Below are 16751 nucleotides of genomic sequence, written 5' to 3' on the forward strand. Positions count from 1 at the left end.
AGGGAAAATTATTCAGTCACAGGTTAAAGAAGCATTGCAGTATCATCTAGACAAGACTGCAGCAATAATTCAGACACAGCATGGGTTTGTTAAGGGAAAGTCTTGTCTGACAAATTTGATAGGATATTATGATGTGGTTACAAAGGAATTGGATGCAAAAAATAATTTTGATATCGTATACTGTACTTGGATTTCAGGAAAACTTTTGATACTGTTGCACATAAAAGACTGCTATATAAATCAGTATATTGCATTAAGGACAAGATGCTGCTATGGATAAAGGGATAGTTGGGTGAAGAAGGCAGATTGTGGTAATCAGTGGACACTGATCTTTGTGGACTAATGTTTAAGGTTAGATGAATTCTGTATAATCCAGAAAAGTTTTAATAATAAATGACATGAAGCTTTCAGGGTTAAATGGGCCCCCTTCAACAGCAAATTCTATTGAAATAAAGACATTAGGGACAAAATTTAACAGATACAGAGTTGTACACGCAGTGATGCGTGCATGGACATGTGATTAAACATTCAACTACTAGATTGCTGCCAATTATTATTGTTGCACAGATTTGTGCAGATTTGCTGCCAGCGTTTATCCAGTTTTAAGATAGGGTGTAACCTCATGTCCTTGCAGTGATTCATAGTTCTTGAATTGCACAAAATGTTAAGTGACTCTAGCCAGAGGCAGTGGCGAAAGTGTCGGGATTGGCCAATCACTTCGTAATCGCACTTGGGGTTAAGGTCATGGTAGGTTATCTAGAAGTGTTCCGCGTTTGCGGATTGGTCAGTCTCACCAAGGCGAATTGACCTGTCATGCTCTGCAAGGCAGTCTTAAAGGTGTCTTAAGCTCTCTCCTATGTAGCAGCTGCCACAATCTTTGCATGTTACGCAGTATACCATGCTGCTGTGCAAAAGAGGGGCAACCTATTTTGCGCAGTCTTCACATTTGAAACCAGAGAACGCAAGCTCCTACCAGGTAGTAGCACACATTTTATGTGGTATTCCCAGAGGATTTTTAAAATCTGGCCTGACATGCCCAGATAATAGGGAATGTAGGCGGTAGGCATATTGTCATGCATTGATGATGGTCTCGGGTGGATCGTAAGCGCTTGCGCTAGCAATAAGCACTTGTCTAATATGTGGGTTGAATAGCCACAATTGGCCACGTCCGTTCTCACTCTGGAAATCTCGATGCACCTAGCTTCATCTCAACTGGAATGGCTCCAAGCACAGGAGAATAGGGTGCGGGCAGTCTGTTGAGATGGCTAGGGGCATGGCCTGATCTGTAGTTGGTAAACTGCCTGCACCCCACTGGCTTATGGTATACCAAGGTTTCCAGGTGTGGACCCACATGTTTTACCAGGACATCTAAGAATGGAAGGGACCCATCCACTTCTAACTCTAAAGTGAACTAGATGAACACTGACAATGAATTGAGGTACTCCAGTAATGTTGCTTCAGAACCACATGGAATGATGGTGAAGATGTCATCGACGTATCTGCACCATGTTTTAATAGGCACAGGCGGTTTCAGGAATATCTGTTCTTCCAATTCCTCCATGGCGATGTTGGCCACGATGGAGCTAACAGGAGCGCCCACGGCAGTACCGTGCACCTGCTTGTATAAGGAATCCCTGAAGGTAATGATGCTGCCTGATAAGCATAGGTTGAGGGCAGTACAGATGTCCTCTGTAGATAGTGATGTTCTGCTCGGTAGATTTGAGTCATTCAGTCATAGCAGTCTTTTATGTGTAACAGTATCAAAAGTTTTCCTGAAATCCAAGTACAGTATATGATATCAAAATTATTTTTTGCATCCAATTCCTTTGTGACTACATCGTAGTATCCAATCAAACTGGCCAGACAAGACTCCCCTTAACACACCCATGCTGTGTCTGAACCATAACTAAAATTTTTTTCTAGACTGGGCTAATGTTAGTGCAGTCCTCCAGGGTTCGGTATTGGGCCCATTATTCTTTACTGTATTTATGAATAATATTGATGACGATAATGAGGCTTAATGACCAAGTCTGCAGATGATATAAAGGTTTCCAAGGTTGTTAATGACAGTACACTACTGCAACAGGATCTACAAAAGTTCGGCAGATGAGCCGAGGGGTAGCAACTGAAGTTTAACATTGACAAATGTAAAGTACTGCATATGGGTAGCAGCAACCCCAGAATAATATACTAACCATGTGGTACTACACTCATTGTGGTAGAGAATAAAAAAGGACTTGGGGGTAATTGTGCAGGCAGATATGAAGTTATCTGAGCAGTGCAGACAGTCTGCAAGAGTAGCTCATGATGTCTTGTCAACAGGACTGGCACCAGACTATTTTGTGTCCTGGGCAAAGCAAGCTACTTGCATCCCCCTCTCCCCAAAAAATTACCAATTTCAATTTTTAAGAACAGATGTTTCATAGAAAAAATAAAAAGCACAAAACTTGAAACTGCTAAATTTATTTTAAATTGCATGAACCATGCAATTTAAAATAAATAATAATCAATCTTTGATTATCTTTCGCAAATATAAAAGAAAATATTTTGGCACACAAATCATTTTGAACTAAAGGGCACTTGGTATAATGCATACCTCCATCATTGGCAACACAACATTAAAATCTTTTACTTCACACACCTAAATAGTATATATACTATTTAAGGTTACTTGGCGTAATCAACCCGTCATGTTAATCACAATATTTTGCTTATAGTCAGACAGAGAAACAAACAAAAAACAGACAAACAGAGTTAAAAATGACTCATAAAAGTTTCAATTTCAGGCACATCAGAATCTCACTTTGCATACCTTTTCCTTTGCAAATTTTGTCACCAATTCAACCAAATCAAGTGCTGATGCCTGGGCATGTTCGACTGATATAGTTGCAAGGCCAACTAGTCTCATTTCCAACATTGTACAGCGTATGTACGTTTTTTATAAGTTCGAGCTTTGAAAAACTACGTTTGCCACTTGCCACTGATACTGGAAGTATGAGAAGGAATCCTTAGAGCAACACAAACATTAGGCACATTATCCAGGAGTTTTTGTTGCAGTATGAAGAAAAGTACTTCTTGTGGCGGAATAGACTTTGGAAGTCTTCGAGCTATTGCTATAAGTTTGCAACACAGATCTTCATCATCAATATCTTTGTTTCCATTATGCATTAATGATTTTTCCAAATTCTTGCAGTCCTTAATCTTCAGTAGATTTTTATCTTCAGTAGATATCTTCAGTAGATTTTTTTCTTTATACTGTATATATCATACAGGAAGCCAAATAAAGAATTATATTGTTGTAGCTGTTGGATTCTCTCTTCAATTGATTGTATGGCCATGTCTCAAACAGCATAGTAGAAACCTATTTTGAATTTCTGCTTTGGATCTTGTGGTGCCTCTTGGACCTCAAACTCAAACTGCTGTTTCTTTCTCCTGTTTCTAACTTGTTCTGTCCCCAAAGTTGGGTTGTATCTCTAGTTCCTTTTCAATCTCAGAAGCATCTGTCAAAACTTGTTGAAAACCCTCATCAAACCTGCAGTTCACAAGGTAATTCTTAGTCACTTGCAATTTTCTTGTAGCTGAATTTAAATCAGCTTCCTTATTTTGTAGTAGCTTGCTTGTAAGATTGACTTCAAAAAGGATGTTGTACCATGTAACAAGGGATACCACAAACTTGAACTTACTAATTTCACCAGCAAGGGCCTTAGCTTCAATTCGGGAAGTATTTCCAGATGAACCTATTAGGCTTGCATCATCAAAGGTCTCTATTAAAGCATCATATATATTACCAAGATGATATCTCAGTGGTTTTAAAGCATCGATACAACTCTCACATCTTGTTTCACTCAATGGCTTAACAGTTATGCCTAAGTCTGATATCTGGCCAGTTAGAATTTGACAATGCTTAGTCGATGCAGAGAAATAATTATAGATCTATTGAACCAAAATGAAGAAACTAGTTGCTTCCAGACAACACCTAGCAGCATCATTGACTACCAAGCTTAAAGAGTGTGCACTGCAGAGCACAAAAAAGGACTTTCTTTTGTACTGACTTTCTTTTGTATACATAAAAGGATTCTCTTTTATGTCCAGGACTCTCTTTTGTACGCCATTTGCCTTTCATGTTACTCCCATTATCATAATCTTGACCACGCAGATTTTCAATTGGTAATCTCATTTGCTCAAGCTGTTAGCATTAGCATTAGCATTAGTAGAGGCATACGATGCAAGAAAGCAAGCTTATTCAGCATCAGCCAAAAAAAAAAAAAAAACCCACTCCCATTTCACCCCTCCGTTCGTTCGAAATACCTGTCCAGTTGAGCTTTAAATTTGTTTAGGCTATCAACTTCAACAACAAGTGATGGAAGTCGGTTCCACCAACCAACCACCCGCTGGCCAAAGGCAAATTTCCGCACATCTATCCGACATCCGTCCTTCCTCAATTTGAATTTATGCCCTCTGAGGTGATTATTCTGAGAAAGATGAAGAATCCCATTGGCATTGAGCATGCTCAAACCATTCAAGGCCTTATACACCTCTATCAGATCACCTCGCCGGTGCCTAGTCTCCAGACTCTGTAATTTGCAAAACTTAAGCCTTTCTTCGTAAGAGCAACCCTTTGTTCCATTTACTAATCTTGTTGCCCTTCTCTGTACCCGTTCCAGCAGCTCTACATCCTTCTTGAAATGAGGCCTCCAGACCTGTATACAGTACTCAAGATGTGGCCTAACCATTGCCTTATACAAGGGAATAATCACCTCCTTATCCCTGCTAGAAAAATTCCTGTATATCATTGACAAGACACCATGAGCTACTCTTGCAGCTCGTCTGCACTGCTCAGAGAACTTCATATCTCCCTGCACAATTACCCCCAGGTCCTTTTCATTCTCCACCACTGTCAGTGCAGTACCGCAGAGTTGATACGTTGCTCTGGGGTTACTGTTTCCCATATGTAGTACTTTACATTTGTCAATGTTAAACTTCATTTGCCACCTCTCAGCCCATCTGTTCAACCTTTCCAGATCCTGTTGCAGCAGCATAGCGTCAGTAGTGTCCTTAACGACCCTGCCAACCTTTGTATCATCTGCAAACTTGGACATTAAACTTGATATCCCATCATCAATATCATTCATAAACACCGAAAACAACAACGGACCCAACACGGAACCTTGAGGAACTCCACTAATAACATTAGTCCACGTTGAGCAGTGTCCATTGATTACCACTCTCTGTCTTCTGCCACTCAACCATCCCCTTATCCATAGTAGCAATTTGCCTCCAATGCCACACTGCTCCAATTTGTGCAGCAGTCTTCCATGTGCAACAGTATCAAAAGCCTTTCTAAGATCCAAATATATAATATCAAAGTTATTCCCTGCATCCAGTTCTTTTGTGACTACATCATAGTATCCAATCAAATTGGTCAGGCAAGACCTGCCCTTAACAAAACCATGCTGCGTCTGAGCTATAACTGAATTCTTGTCTAGATGATCCTGCAGTGCTTCTTTAACCAGTGCCTCCATTAATTTACCTGGAACAGAAGTTAAACTAACAGGTCTATAATTACTTGTGTCAGCCTTTGATCCATCTTTGTGAATTGGGGTTACATTTGCACATCTCCAGTCTATGGGTACCTCCCCTGAGTCCAAAGAAGCTCTCATAATTATGGCTAGGGGTTTGCATACTTCCTTTGCTGCCTCCTTTAATATAACTGGATAGATCCCATCCACCCCAGGTGCCTTTTTTATGTTTATCCTCAACAATCTCTCCTCCACTTTCCTCTCAGTTATTACAAAATCATCCAGCTCACTGCCAATGTTTACTTTACCTACATCATTCTCCTTCCTGAATAACTCCTCATGCGTGAATGTAGATGCAAAATACTCGTTTAGATTGTTAGCCACCTGAGCAGGATCCTCAACTGTTGAACCATCAATATCCAGTGGACCAATCTGATTCATCCCTTTCCTTCTCGAGTTCAAGTATGTAAAGAACTCTTTTCTGTTTTTCTTTGCATCCTTTGCCAAGGATTTTTCGTAGTCTGCCTTTGCCTGCCTAATCTCCTTTGTGACTTGGTTACAGACCAACTTATATCTATCATAGGCTTCCATGTCACCCATTAATTTATATGTATCCCATGCATTTTTCTTCTCTGCCACATGTCTCATTAGTTCATCTGACAACCATTTAGGCCTAAACCTTGAACAATATTTCTTAGTTGGTATGTAAAGCCTGGTAGCCTCCAAGATTAGTTCCTTGAATGCTTCCCATTTTGAGTTTGCTGTTGGTAACATCATCAGTTGGTCCCACTGTACAGAATTTAAATACTGTCTCAGACCATCATAGTCGCCTTTACGAAAACAAAAACCCTTCCCTTTACCTCTGATGGTAGTTACCTCCTTGAGTAAATCCCACTTCAACACACTGTGATCACTGCCACCTAGTGGTTCATTTATCTGCAGGTTCTTAATGCACGAAGAGTCACTACTGATAATCAGATCAAGAGTATTGCTCCCTCTTGTTGCCTCACGAACATGCTGATGTAGAAAACAATCATCCAATAAATCCACAAAAGCCTTGCTAGTGTGCGAGTGACCAACCCACAAATTCCAGTCAATATCTGGGAAATTAAAATCCCCCATTATAAGACTCTCTGATTTACTGGCCCACTCTATTTCCCTGTACAATATCTTATTATACTCATCAGAGTCATTAGGCCTATAGCACACTCCTACTCTCAATTTTGATTTCCCTATGCTTATGTCACACCAAACTGATTCGGCACTGCCCTGTCCATCGATGTCAACTGGCTTCACTTCCTTGGACTTTATGTGTTTCTTAATTAATAGCATAACCCCTCCTCCCCTCCTGTCCTGTCTATCCTTTCTATACACATTGTATTCCCCAAATTCCAGTTCCGCATTACTTATATCTGTGTGACACCACGTCTCTGATATCCCAACAATATCTGCCTTTGATGTTTTGAGCAATACCTCAAATTCATCAAATTTATTTACCAAACTCCTAGCATTGGTGTACACGCAGGTATACATGCACCTGTTTCTATTCTTAGCTACCCTAACGCAACCCATGTGTTTACTTGTACCGCAATGACTACCAGCAGTCTCTGAAATATCCTGCATCTTGTTTTTCAGACTTCTGCTCATATCAATAGAAGCAGTGCAAGAATCACTTCCACCTCTGCCAGTGGCTACTGTTAATCTATTAGTCCTTGTATCCCCCCCAACTAGCAGTTTTCCGACCCACCTAACACTGCCTCGACAGCATCAGCAAAAATTCTTGCACCCTTTCTATTTAAGTGTATCCCATCCCTGTAGAAGCAATCTCTCCTGTTAACAAGTACAGTCCAGGCTGAAAAAAATTCTACCCCTTGAGCCTTGCACAATCCCTCCAGGGCCGAATTGATCGACAAGGCTCTCATCATATACTCCCTCCTATCGTGTCTGGGCAGAATTGCAGACACTTTCAAGTTCAACCCTAATTCACGGCTTTTTTTCAGCAGTGACCTGTACTTGCTAAGTAATTCCGCCGGTCTCCTACTCTTAATATCATTCGTGCCAACGTGTACAACTATATCACCTTTTGTGCCCTTAAAAGATGATATCCGCTCTACAACGTCATCAACCTTTGCCCCTGGCAGACATACCCTGGTCCTATTCCACCTATCCTTTTTACAAAGCATGTTCCCCGTTTCCCTGACAATAGAGTCACCAACAACTACTAGTTCCTGTGGGACCAGCGCATTCTGCCTAGGGGGCTGCTTCTGTGTTGCCTGATGACCAAGTGCAAGCTCTGGCATTGATGTGGGCAGCTGAGAGCTTGATGGGCCCCTCAATTTATTTCCTTCGAGGGCATCCACCCTGTCCTTCAAGCTCTCATAAAGGCCCATAACAACGCTGAGTTGTCGCCTGATTTCCTTGCACTCCTTACATCGTGCACACACAAAGACATCCCCCTTGGCAGTATCATGTCCCGTACCCAACTGCTCCGCAAACATCAAGCAAACAGTGCATTTTAATAGACTGTGATTCAGAGGGCAACTGGCCCCCTCAGTTCTCCCCTGAACCACAGCACTCCCATTAGCTTGAGCCTTTTGCTTTGCTGCTCTGGTTAGAGTCATGATTCCAATTTAATTCAATAAAATTAAAACAAAAATTAAATCCTTAAGTTATATTATATATATATATATATTGTTTTTTTTTTTTTTTTTTTTTTCGGTATCTAGTGTTCCCTTTATACAACTTCCGTATCACGTGTAGCACTCTAGTTATGTATTAATTATTTGTTACGATTAAGTCGTTATATATATTTATAGAGTTAAAAATACAATTTAATTGACAATGAAGTTTATCAAGATTAATAGATTTACTGAATAATTGACAATATTATATTATGCACTATACTATACAAAGCTAATGCTATCGAATTCCGGATATGCTGTGTCGCGTTTCAGTAACGAGTGTTATCTACGAAGTCCCTTTATATAACTTCCGTATCAAGTTATGTATTAATTATTTATTTTTACTAATTATTTATGTTCCGTAACCTATGTGGTTATATGTATAGTTAAAAGTACAATTTAATTGCCAATGAAGTTCGACAAGATTAATAGATTTACTGATTAATGTTCACGTAACAATGGCGGCTGTCTATGAACGGTAAACACGTGTATTTGATACCCTTTCCGATACTAAGTAATACCTACAAATCTCTATCTAAGTTACTTTAACTTTAAGTACCGTAAATAGGAATATAAAGCTACTCTAAAAATAAGTTAATATGTCAATTTAAACTAATAAAGCAGAAAATAAATCAGAAAAAACTTCTCTGTTCCAGTAGCGGCAGAAAGGCACGTCCGTACAGGAAACTCTCGCCCTCAAGCTCCTGTTCAAGAAGAGTTTCTGCTGTAAAGGCACCTGTAGTCTCATGTAGTGGAACAAATCCCAAGAAATGTTCTCTTCGAGCTCAGATATCTCATCATCATCTAATGGTTTGATTACATCAACAAAACATACAATCATTGTCATTTGCTCAATATGACTAACACCAGGTGTGCAGTCCAGAATAATTGAATAGTATTTGGCTGAGTTTGTACTAAAATTTGCTGCTTTATAGGACCGGCTAGAAGCTGTATAAGCTCATTTTGAATATATTTTCCTAGGTAGTGAACCATTGTTTCTTGATCTTTAACTCTACCCAAATGTTCATTCATGACAGGATCAAAAAGGGCTAGATATTCTACTTTAAAAACTTTAAAAAATTTCCATTTCTAGCACTGTACAACTTTTCATTTGTACTGCGGAATGACAAGTTTTGCATGACAAGAACTCAGACCAAAGCAATCAAGCGTTGCAAGATTCATTGCCAATATTGTTCTTCTTGCACTTTAGACTCTCTCGCTCCTTGTGTTTACTGAAGCTGCTTGAGAAAACAGTACAGAAAACATTTGGTTTTCTGTTTTCTGTACATAATGAATTTAATATTAGTATACCTCAATATAGTACGTGGAACACTTCCGTATGATACCCTCCAGAAATTAAAACGGAAAAAACGGAAAAATGTTCGGCGGCCATATTTGATCTCCGATGCGTGGACCTTTACGCGCATGCACGAAGACATATAATCACTATTTAAGTTGCAGGTTTAGCCTGATTCGGTAATTTTCATTCCTGTGATCACGACAGTCGGTCGAAAAGCATTGTCAGCTTCAGGAAGGAAAATCGTTTTGAATATTTTCGTTAGATTCTTTTAATTGCGTTAATTTGAATTTTAATTGTTTTGAATTGATTTTGAATTGTGTTAAATTGATTATTTAATTATTTATATTTTACTTTAATTATTTAATTATTTATATTTTTCTTTAATGTACCGGTAAGTTGTCGATTTTTTCGTTTTTTCCGTTTTAATTTCTGGAGGGTATCATACGGAAGTGTTCCACGTACTATATTGAGGTAAACTCCTCTTATTAATTTACTAATATTATTATCAACATAGAACATATTGAGTATTACAGCTCTGATTCATACTATATAATGAATTTAATGAAATTCATGGCAGTTCAACAATTAGTAATCTGCTGATGACTACCAACGCCATCCTTGGATCGTTAGAGGAGAAAGACGAAACTGCTAACACATATCTGGATCTATAAGTGGTGTACGATAGTGTCAACATCCCAGCCTTGCTTAAGCTCCTTCAAAATTACTATCATATCATGGGCCAAGTATTGAAGTTTCTGACATCCCTTCTTCAGAACAGAACCATCAAAATGTCCATAAGAAAGCAAAGCAGGTGTATACAGTCAGTCCTCGTATAGCATGATAGTTGCGTTCCTAGAAACCCTCGTGCAATGCAAAATCGTGCAATATAAACAAGAGGCCCTATGGGAAAAATAGGGTTAGGTGCCGACCACCCAAGATCGAACACACATTTGTAACCAAAACATTACCAAACACAATAAATAATCGTAATAAAATACGTAAGTATTTTATTATGACTATTACGTAATAAAATGTTGCTAATGCTTTTGCTTCTATCGTAAAGAAACTTGTTTTTTGTTTGATTTTCTATCCAAACAGATGACAGCCGTTCCATCTCTTCCAATTCTTTGTGTTTTAATCTAATGGCTTTTAATTACACTTTGAGTTGTTCCTGCTATGAAAGTTTTTATTTTCTCTGCATTCTTTGTAATTCTTGGTGAAATTACCGGGGAAACCCCGTTGGGCCGGAGACCGGTGTGATTTTGGCCATAAACCATAGTATGAGGCCACTATAAATTTTCCCAGGTAAGAATTTTTGACCCAGTCTGCCTCTGTTTATCGATATTGCTTTTCTTTTTCTCTCTGAATCTGCATTCTGAATCTGCAATAGGGAATAAAGCACAATTACAAAACGAGGAGGCACGCTTGATACACATAAACAAAGCTGTGCACGTGTAGCAACTGAATAAACAACATCGTAAAGGCAGAGATACACTATTAACACCTCACATTTTACTAAAGCACATTTCTAGGAGTTACTACCATAAAACAATTTCCAGTTGCGTTTCTGCTAGTGGAATCTGTTATAAACTGGTAACTCGATCTAATTGCATTTGTGATTATACCGATAGCTGGAATTGTGTTGGTTTTTACGTTATTATGGTGAAATGTGTTTCCCCTTCACTGATATAAAACACATAAATACATTTTCAGAATCTTCTCTTCATTCCTATCGTGTTGTGTCAGTTGGGGTGATTCCATGTTCGACTGCCATTTCTTGTTAACACAAAGGTGAATCGTGCATAAGCAAATTCGGTTCGTGTTATATAAGATATCATTCCCCTATGTATAAATCATGTATGATCGAATTCTGTAGTGTAAACACGTGTTATACGAGGACTGACTGTACTAGGCAAATAAAAACAGGTGTGCCACAAGGGGGGAGGGGTCCTGTCTGGAATTCTTTTCACAGCTATAATTAACCCACTAGTACACAATAGACCAGATATGTTATCATATACGGATGACTTGAAGCTCTTAACAAAAATAAAATTGGCCGATGAAGCAATAGACACTACAGTAACCATCAACAAGGCTTTATCATAAATACAGCAGTAGCTCATGAAAATTTACCTGCAAGTTAACCCTGAAAAATCTGCCATTGTGGTCTTCTCACTTAAACCCCCACCAACTATAATTCAGCCAACAATAGATGGAGTCTTGATCCCCTGCGTTGAAAAGCAGAAAGACCTGGGTGTGACTTTTGATTGAAAATTAAGATTCCATCATCACATAGAATAACTCTGTGCTAAATTCAACAGGAAATGTTGGGTTGTCAAGCAGCACTCACTACATATTCATAACACGAATCTGATAAGAATGTATATCAGGACAATGATCTTTGGAGGTATACTGTATGGGGTAGAGTTGTGGGGCTCGGCCACAGACACAACAATCAAACCATTGAATGTCACGGAGTACTGGCTCCTGAAATAGGCTACCTGGAAGTGTCATCTCCCACCACAACTTCACACAATACCAATGGCCAAAGCACAAATTTAACCAGATTTGCAGCCTTAATGAATGGAAGAAGAATAATCTTCACCATCAAAATGATTGCTGGAAGAATCTCAGCACCCACATTTGGGACACTGTGTGCTGGCAGATCCCTCAACCAGCACTCTGCTCCACTAGAAAGCTTCTTGCTCTTCCATCAAGGTTACGTTTTAAAAATCGGTTCCTCCCTTATCAGAAACTCCAACTAGCTCAATCCTTGAATGCTGACCTGTGCAAAATCGTTGATAACAAAAAGTATAGACGGCTCATCCAAGATCTGCACATGTGTTCCACAACCACAACTGATGTGAGATCGCTGCAGCTCAACAAAAATTTCAGGGAAACTTGAATTCAAGAAAACTATGCTGTGTTATTTTAATTTATTTTATTATTTTAATTTGATGTATTATTGTTATTATTGTATTTTATTTTTAACTAAATTCAATCTGCTGTATATTATTATTTATCCTATATTATATTTCCAGTGAGATGATATCTCTGCCACTTGCTAACCCCTGGCTTAGTGCCATGAACGGTATCGTAAAGTCTGGGTACATGTGTGTATATTTGTATCTTACAAATAAAGATCATATTTATATTTATTTATTTATTAGAGAATGCTCAATACGATTCAGAAGAGCTGGAGGAAAAATTTACCTTAAATGAAGTAAAAGAGGCCATGGACTGTGCGAAGGAGGGTAAGTCTTGACAAAGTAGAAGTCATTGTTACGAAAAAGTCATTTCGGTTAAAACCTGATTTGTATGTGGAATTGTACAATAAATGTATGGAGGAGGGTGCCTTCCCATCTTGCTGGAAAGAAGCTCAAATTAAATTGATTGTTAAAAGTTTAGACTGAATGTTAAATGAAAGTGGAGTGTATCAGCCTATTACTCTGCTCCAAGCCTTAGGAAAGGTATATGAATGGTTATGTGTAACCGATTGATGATTATGTATGAATACGGGTTTAAGCAAGGTTATTCAACTCAGGATGAGATATATAAGTTGGTTCAGACAGTGGAGTGGAATGGTTATCGATATGCTCTGGGAATATTTGTAGATTTCAAAGGAGCATCTGATCGGATATGGTGGGAAAGTATGTTCAAATAAGTTGTTTAGTGTATATAAGAATTATTTCTCTGATAGAGAAGTAGTGGTTAAAACTAAATATGCTAAGATAACTAAAAAAGTATATTGTGGATGTCCGCAAGGCTTGGTGATTGACCCCTTCACATGGAATGTAGTATTTGATGAGTTTTTAAATCTCTCAATACCTGAAGTAGAAATTATAGCATACACTGATAATTTAGCATTGGTTATACAAGGAAATGCTAGATCTCAGATTGAGAAAAAAGCTGAGGAGGCATTAAAAGTTTTGAAGGAATGGGTAAAAATATAAGTTAGAAATTTCTAAGGATAGACTGTTCAGATTTTACTCAGGGGCAAGTTAAGTATGCATTGGGCTCCAACTGTGAGGCTTTAGGGTGATGCTGCCCATTATGTTAAGACTACAAAATATTTATGGATATTTTTGGAAGAACAGCTCTTATTTTATAGAGCATATGAGATTTTTGAAGAATAAAATTAGAACTCTGTATGCCAAGCACCGGAGGATAGTAAGGGATGACTGTGGCATTAAAGGTGGAGCAATAAGTCTAACATATGAATGTTTATTTGTGCCCAGAGTCGCCTACCCTTCTGAAGCTTGGGTACATCGAGTGGAGAAAGTTGTGATACAAAAATATTTATTGCAGACTGAAAGATTTGCTTTCTCAAATCATTATCTTTTACAAAGATACCAGAATTGCTGGCCTACAAAACTTGACTGTCAGACCGCTTGTCATAGGCTGCTACTGCTGGTCATTGGTTGCCTATGAAAAGCGGTCTGTCTGTCTAGTTATAAAATTTAACTGATCTCTTTCAATATTGCAATATACAATATTACAATATTGAAAGAGATTGTAACTTTTAGAAATGCTCATATGATTTTAATTACCACTTTTAACTTCCATCCATTTACACAGGAAGCTGTGTAAATGGATGCATGTTTGGATATGCTCACTCCCTACACCATTAGTGCTACTTTCAGCACAAAAATTAATCAGATGAAAATAACAGCCTATTATCACCAAGGGCTCAATCTTTTCTTTTATTATTCTTACTACTCCAGTTTTAAAGCTTATCATAAGAGGAGCATCATAAACATTAAGTGCCAGGAAGTTACTTTAAGGAATCTCACATCCTTTTAGGTTGGTCAGAATAAGATGCTGAAGACTGAACCCTGTAGAGTCACCTTCCAACACTTGCAAGCTGCTTTCAATTCCACTTTTTTTGGGGGGGGGGGAGACATGATGAGAAACAGCTCAAAATAACTGTGATTACTGCATCTGTATATCAAAAATGTCACATTTTTAAAGTCATCACTGCCTCTTCTTTCCCTCTCTGTCCAATTTTATAACAATGCTACAATGTTATGAAATAACAGTAGCATTGTTTCATAACAATGTTTTTATTCTTCCACATCCAAATTTTTTTGTTAATTCACTATCAGGAAACATATTTCTGAACAATGCACCTGCACGATTAGCACACATCAGAGGAAGTCTTTGTTAGAATTTGCATAAATGTAGTTGAGGTATATAATGCAAGAAAGCAAGCTTATAGAGAATCAACAAAAAAAAAAAAAAAAAAACTTCCCATTTCGCCCATCCGGTCACTCCAAATGTTTGTCTAGTTCAGCCTTAAAGCTATCAACTTCCACAATAACAGATGGAAGTCTGTTCCCACAATCAACTACATGCTGAATAAAGGCAAACTTCCACACATCTATTCTACAACTTCCTTTCCTCAGTTTGAAGCTATGCCCCCTCAGGTTCTTAATCTCAGCAAATGGCAGTATCCCAACAGCATTAAGTTTACTCAAACCATTTGAGGCCTTGTACACCTAAATCAGATCATCATGCATCTCCTAGTCTCCAGATGGTGCAACTGGCAGAATTTCAGCCTCTCATGGTAAGAGAATACCTTTGTTCCTCTCATCAATCTTGTTCTATGTACTCATTCTAACAACTCTACATCCTTTGTAAAATGAGGGCTCCAGACCTGTAAGCAGTACTCAAGGTGTGGCCCCCAGGGGGCTCACATATTATTATTATTATTATTATTATTATTATTAGCCATATGGTGCAAGGAAGCTTGAGGCTTATGCTGCACCAGCCAAAAAATAAAAATTTCCCTATTACCCTGTGAGAGAGAGAGAGAGAGAGAGAAGTAGAAAGGAATCACCAAGAAAGAGAAGAATGATGATATCCAGCTCAGGACCCTGGGTGTGCCAAGCCCATACTCACCACATGTGAGCATGGGCTTGGCAGATCCAGGGTCCAGAGCTGGATATCATCATTCTTCTCTTCCTTGGTGATTCCCTTCGAATTTTGACTCTCTCTCTCTCTCTCTCTCTCTCAGGGTAACTTCAGGGAATTTTTTTTTTTTTTTTTTTTTGGCTAGTGCAGCATAAGCCTCAGGCTTCCTTGCACCATATAGCTAATAATAATAATAATAATAAATAATTAACTCCTTGTCTCTGCTAGCAAAATTCCTATATATCATTGACAAGACTCCATGATATATAGGAATTTTGATGAGAATCATCTACCACATCAAGGTGGTAGATGACTCTCATCAAACGGTGCAAAACCACCACTTTGCTTATTGGAGGCTTGAAGTGGTGGAACCCAAGTTTAGTCTCTAGAGTTAAGTTCCGGTCAACCCTTCCCTATCTCTTCCATTATGCAGTATGATTGACGACTTTTGAGGTTATGATGAACATTGTGGCGAGATCCAATATTCCTTACATTTCGAGGGTACAGCACTAAAACGGTATTAGCAGGCCGGCCGCTAGTTAGTACACCAGACCGAACCTATTGGTAACTCTCTAGGAGGCTTCCAGATCAGCTAGTGTATAATCTTGCTACATCTACTCTGCAAGACAGTGACTGAAGGGAGTCCGAGTAGTGTGTATGCGGGGAGCATTGTCAAGGCCACGTTATGTCAAGGATCTGGGTATATTCTTACTATGTGTACGCCATATCCAAAAATTTCATTACTTCATACAGCATGTCCAACACACTTTTTCTTACTATTGAATACACCATGAATTGTCAAACTAACAGAGCAAGCTTATCTGCAAAAAGATCTAAACCTCCCAAGCAATAATAAAATTCATTTCACAAATATATGTGGTCTCAATTCTAATATAAACGATGTCCATTTCCGTTTGCAGTTTGCCAAATCCCATGTACTTTTTCTGAAAGAATCTCAGTTATCGGTTGATTCAAATACTGCTCATCTCAGATGCCCAAATTATTCCCTGTATGATTCCTTTCGCCTCAAAGGTGGTACTTGTTCATATGTACATTCTGATATTCCCTGTCAGAGACTTGGCAATTTGGAATCTCCTCTCTTTGATCTTCTCTGGCTTGAAATCCCTCTACCTCATTGTGTCAAATTAATCTGTTGTCTCTACCATTCTCCCAACTCCACTAATCACTTGGAGCTTTTTGACTTCCTCTCTTTGCAACTTGACTTTCTCCAGTCAAACTTTCCTAACAGTGAGGTAATTTTTCTTGGTGATTTTAATGTTCACAAACCCAGATGGCTTCCGTTTTCTAGTCACACTGACCCAGCTGGTTGACATGCTG

The 16751-nt window shown here is 38.6% G+C and overlaps 1 protein-coding gene across 2 annotated transcripts in view; it reads right to left on the reverse strand.

The window, feature by feature from the left end:
* Nucleotides 1–16751, reverse strand: part of LOC150089304 (high affinity cAMP-specific and IBMX-insensitive 3',5'-cyclic phosphodiesterase 8B-like) — a 764745-nt gene that overhangs the window by 295258 nt on the left and 452736 nt on the right. The window lies entirely within an intron of this gene.

The sequence above is a fragment of the Mastigoproctus giganteus genome, chromosome 2, assembly GCF_048544385.1.
Source record: "Mastigoproctus giganteus isolate SK-2022 chromosome 2, ASM4854438v1, whole genome shotgun sequence".
In the NCBI taxonomy this organism is placed as follows: Eukaryota; Metazoa; Arthropoda; class Arachnida; order Uropygi; family Thelyphonidae; genus Mastigoproctus; species Mastigoproctus giganteus.